Source organism: Nothobranchius furzeri, chromosome 1, assembly GCF_043380555.1.
Source record: "Nothobranchius furzeri strain GRZ-AD chromosome 1, NfurGRZ-RIMD1, whole genome shotgun sequence".
NCBI lineage: Eukaryota > Metazoa > Chordata > Actinopteri > Cyprinodontiformes > Nothobranchiidae > Nothobranchius > Nothobranchius furzeri.
In genome coordinates, this window is record NC_091741.1 from 11,450,768 (window position 1) to 11,456,767 (window position 6,000).

Here is a 6,000-nt window from a genome sequence, read left to right on the forward strand (position 1 = left end):
TCACTTACAACTCAATAGATTCTACCTTCTTGTAACGTTTCAGCCTGATTGGACCTTGTTTTCACACAAATGGACCCAGAATGATGTGAAATTGTGCTTCGTGCAACATAATTCTGGGTGCCATTTACAAACCATAAGTGCTAATGACTCCATTCCTTTTTGTGGTTGTAGGGGCTGTTGGTTGGAGTACATTAAAACAAACCTGATCTCTCTAGGACATTCAGAAGCCAAGTTATAAGCCCACAAATGTGTAACTGGACTACTTCTTTAAATTGACACCAGATCCAGTGACCTTTGGGACATGGTTTGACCCCCTATAGGAATGTGCGATCATCATGAAAGGTTCAGATCACTTACAACTCAATAGATTCTACCTTCTTGTAACGTTTCAGCCTGATTGGACCTTGTTTTCACACAAATGGACCCAGAATGATGTGAAATTGTGCTTCGTGCAACATAATTCTGGGTGCCATTTACAAACCATAAGTGCCAATGACTCCATTCCTTTTTGTGGTTGTAGGGGCTGTTGGTTGGAGTACATTAAAACAAACCTGATCTCTCTCTAGGACATTCAGAAGCCAAGTTATAAGCCCACAAATGTGTAACTGGACTACTTCTTTAAATTGACACCAGATCCGGTGACCTTTGGGACATGGTTTGACGCCCTTAGGAAAGTGCTATCATCATGAAACGTTCAGATCACTTACAACTCAATAGATTCTACCTTCCTGTAACGTTTCAGCCTGATTGGACCTTGTTTTCACACAAATGAACCCAGAATGTTGTGAAATTGTGCTTAGTGCAGCATAATTCTGGGTGCCATTTAAAAACCATAAGTGCTAATGACTCCATTCCTTTTTGGGGTTGTAGGAGATGTTGATTGGAGTACACTAAAACAAACCTGATCTCTCTAGGACATTCAGAAGCCAAGTTATAAGCCCACAAATGTGTAACTGGACTACTTCTTTAAATTGACACCAGATCCGGTGACCTCTGGGACATGGTTTGACCCCCTTAGGAAAGTGCTATCATCATGAAACGTTCAAATCACTTACAACTCAATAGATTCTACCTTCCTGTAACGTTTCAGCCTGATTGGACCTTGTTTTCACACAAATGAACCCAGAATGATGTGAAATTGTGCTTCGTGCAACATAATTCTGGGTGCCATTTACAAACCATAAGTGCTAATGACTCCATTCCTTTTTGTGGTTGTAGGGGCTGTTGATTGGAGTACACTAAAACAAACCTAACCTCTCTAGGACATTCAGAAGCCAAGTTATAAGCCCACAAAGGTGTAACTGGACTACTTATTTAAATTGACACCAGATCCGGTGACCTTTGGGACATGGTTTGACACCCTTAGGAAAGTGCTATCATCATGAAACGTTCAGATCACTTACAACTCAATAGATTCTACCTTCCTGTAACATTTCAGCCTGATTGGACCTTGTTTTCACACAAATGAACCCGGAATGATGTGAAATTGTGCTTCGTGCAACATAATTCTGGGTGCCATTTACAAACCATAAGTGCTAATGACTCCATTCCTTTTTGTGGTTGTAGGGGCTGTTGATTGGAGTACATTAAAACAAACCTGATCTCTCTAGGACATTCAGAAGCCAAGTTATAAGCCCACAAAGGTGTAACTGGACTACTTCTTTAAATTGACACCAGATCCAGTGACCTTTGGGACATGGTTTGACCCCCTTAGGAAAGGCTATCATCATGAAACGTTCAGATCACTTACAACTCAATAGATTCTACCTTCCTGTAACGTTTCAGCCTGATTGGACCTTGTTTTCACACAAATGAACCCAGAATGATGTGAAATTGTGCTTAGTGCAGCATAATTCTGGGTGCCATTTAAAAACCATAAGTGCTAATGACTCCATTCCTTTTTGAGGTTGTAGGGGATGTTGACTGGAGTACACTAAAACAAACCTGATCTCTCTAGGACATTCAGAAGCCAAGTTATAAGCCCACAAATGTGTAACTGGACTACTTCTTTAAATTTACACCAGATCCGGTGACCTTTGGGACATGGTTTGACCCCCTTAGGAAAGTGCTATCATCATGAAACGTTCAGATCACTTACAACTCAATAGATTCTACCTTCCTGTAACGTTTCAGTCTGATTGGACCTTGTTTTCACACAAATGAACCCAGAATGATGTGAAATTGTGCTTAGTGCAGCATAATTCTGGGTGCCATTTAAAAACCATAAGTGCTAATGACTCCATTCCTTTTTGAGGTTGTAAGGGATGTTGATTGGAGTACACTAAAACAAACCTGATCTCTCTAGGACATTCAGAAGCCAAGTTATAAGCCCACAAATGCGTAACTGGACTACTTCTTTAAATTTACACCAGATCCGGTGACCTTTGGGACATGTTTTGACCCCCTTAGGAAAGTGCTATCATCATGAAACCTTCAGATCACTTACAACTCAATAGATTCTACCTTCCTGTAAAGTTTCAGCCTGATTGGACCTTGTTTTCACACAAATGAACCCAGAATGATGGTAAATTGTGCTTCGTGCAACATAATTCTGGGTGCCATTTACAAACCATAAGTGCTAATGACTCCATTCCTTTTTGTGGTTGTAGGGGCTGTTGATTGGAGTACATTAAAACAAACCTGATCTCTCTAGGACATTCAGAAGCCAAGTTATAAGCCCACAAAGGTGTAACTGGACTACTTCTTTAAAGTGACACCAGGTCCGGTGACCTTTGGGACATGGTTTGACCGCCTTAGGAAAGTGCTATCATCATGAAACGTTCAGATCACTTACAACTCAATAGATTCTACCTTCTTGTAGCGTTTCAGCCTGATTGGACCTTGTTTTCACACAAATGAACCCAGAATGATGTGAAATTGTGCTTCGTGCAACATAATTCTGGGCGCCATTTACAAACCATAAGTGCTAATGACTCCATTCCTTTTTGTGGTTATAGGGGCTGTTGATTGGAGAACACTAAAACAAAGCTAACCTCTCTAGGACATTCAGAAGCCAAGTTATAAGCCCACAAAGGTGTAACTGGACTGCTTCTTTAAAGTGACACCAGGCCCGGTGACCTTTGGGACATGGTTTGACCCCCTTAGGAAAGTGCTGTCATCATGAAACGTTCAGATCACTTACAACTCAATAGATTCTACCTTCCTGTAACATTTCAGCCTGATTGGACCTTGTTTTCACAGAAATGAACCCAGAATGATGTGAAATTGTGCTTCGTGCAGCATAATTCTGGGTGCCATTTAAAAACCATAAGTGCTAATGACTCCATTCCTTTTTGTGGTTGTAGGGGCTGTTTATTGGAGTATACTAAAACAAACCTGATCTCTCTAGGACATTCAGAAGCCAAGTTATAAGCCCACAAAGGTGTAACTGGACTACTTCTTTAAATTGACACCAGATCCGGTGACCTTTGGGACATGGTTTGACCGCCTTAGGAAAGTGCTATCATCATGAAACGTTCAGATCACTTACAACTCAATAGATTCTACCTTCTTGTAGCGTTTCAGCCTGATTGGACCTTGTTTTCACACAAATGAACCCAGAATGATGTGAAATTGTGCTTCGTGCAACATAATTCTGGGCGCCATTTACAAACCATAAGTGCTAATGACTCCATTCCTTTTTGTGGTTATAGGGGCTGTTGATTGGAGAACACTAAAACAAAGCTAACCTCTCTAGGACATTCAGAAGCCAAGTTATAAGCCCACAAAGGTGTAACTGGACTGCTTCTTTAAAGTGACACCAGGCCCGGTGACCTTTGGGACATGGTTTGACCCCCTTAGGAAAGTGCTGTCATCATGAAACGTTCAGATCACTTACAACTCAATAGATTCTACCTTCCTGTAACATTTCAGCCTCATTGGACCTTGTTTTCACACAAATGAACCCAGAATGATGTGAAATTGTGCTTCGTGCAGCATAATTCTGGGTGCCATTTAAAAACCATAAGTGCTAATGACTCCATTCCTTTTTGTGGTTGTAGGGGCTGTTGATTGGAGTATACTAAAACAAACCTGATCTCTCTAGGACATTCAGAAGCCAAGTTATAAGCCCACAAAGGTGTAACTGGACTACTTCTTTAAATTGACACCAGATCCGGTGACCTTTGGGACATGGTTTGACCCCCTTAGGAAAGTGCTATCATCATGAAACGTTCAGATTACTTACAACTCAATAGATTCTACCTACTTGTAGCGTTTCAGCCTGATTGGACCTTGTTTTCACACAAATGGACCCAGAATGATGTGAAATTGTGCTTCGTGCAACATAATTCTGGGTGCCATTTACAAACCTTAAGTGCTAATGACTCCATACCTTTTTGTGGTTTTAGGGGCTGTTGATTGGAGTACACTAAAACAAACCTAACCTCTCTAGGACATTCAGAAGCCAACTTATAAGCCCACAAAGGTGTAACTGGACTGCTTCTTTAAAGTGACACCAGGCCCGGTGACCTTTGGGACATGGTTTGGCCCCCTATAGGAATGTGCGATCATCTTGAAACGTTCAGATCAATTACAACTCAATAGATTCTACCTTCTTGTAACGTTTCAGCCTGATTGGACCTTGTTTTCACACAAATGAACCCAGAATGATGTGAAATTGTGCTTCGTGCAACATAATTCTGGGTGCCATTTAAAAACCATAAGTGCTAATGACTCCATTCCTTTTTGTGGTTGTAAGGGCTGTTGATTGGAGTATACTAAAACAAACCTAACCTCTCTCGGACATTCAGAAGCCAAGTTATAAGCCCTCAAAGGTGCAACTGGACTACTTCTTTAAAGTGACACCAGGCCCGGTGACCTTTGGGACATGGTTTGACCCCCTATAGGAATGTGTGATCATCTTGAAACGTTCAGATCACTTACAACTCAATAGATTCTACCTTCTTGTAACGTTTCAGCCTGATTGGACCTTGTTTTCACACAAATGAACCCAGAATGATGTGAAATTGTGCTTCGTGCAACATAATTCTGGGTGCCATTTACAAACCTTAAGTGCTAATGACTCCATTCCTTTTTGTGGTTGTAGGGGCTGTTGATTGGAGTACACTAAAAAAAACCTGATCTCTCTAGGACATTCAGAAGCCAAGTTATAAGCCCACAAATGTGTAACTGAACTACTTCTTTAAATTGACACCAGATCCGGTGACCTTTTTGGACATGGTTTGACCTCTTAGGAAAGTGCTATCATCATGAAACGTTCAGATCACTTACAACTCAATAGATTCTACCTTCCTGTAACGTTTCAGCCTGATTGGACCTTGTTTTCACACAAATGGACCCAGAATGATGTGAAATTGTGCTTCGTGCAACATAATTCTGGGTGCCATTTACAAACCATAAATGCTAATGACTCCATTCCTTTTTGTGGTTGTAGGGGCTGTTGATTGGAGTACACTAAAACAAACCTGATCTCTCTAGGACATTCAGAAGCCAAGTTATAAGCCCACAAATGTGTAACTGAACTACTTCTTTAAATTGACACCAGATCCGGTGACCTTTTTGGACATGGTTTGACCTCTTAGGAAAGTGCTATCATCATGAAACGTTCAGATCACTTACAACTCAATAGATTCTACCTTCCTGTAACGTTTCAGCCTGATTGGACCTTGTTTTCACACAAATGGACCCAGAATGATGTGAAATTGTGCTTCGTGCAACATAATTCTGGGTGCCATTTACAAACCATAAATGCTAATGACTCCATTCCTTTTTGTGGTTGTAGGGGCTGTTGATTGGAGTACACTAAAACAAACCTGATATCTCTAGGACATTCAGAAGCCAAGTTATAAGCCCACAAATGTGTAACTGAACTACTTCTTTAAATTGACACCAGATCCGGTGACCTTTGGGACATGGTTTGACCCCCTTAGGAAAGTGCTATCATCATGAAACGTTCAGATCACTTACAACTCAATAGATTCTACCTTCCTGTAACGTTTCAGCCTGATTGGACCTTGTCTTCACACAAATGGACCCAGA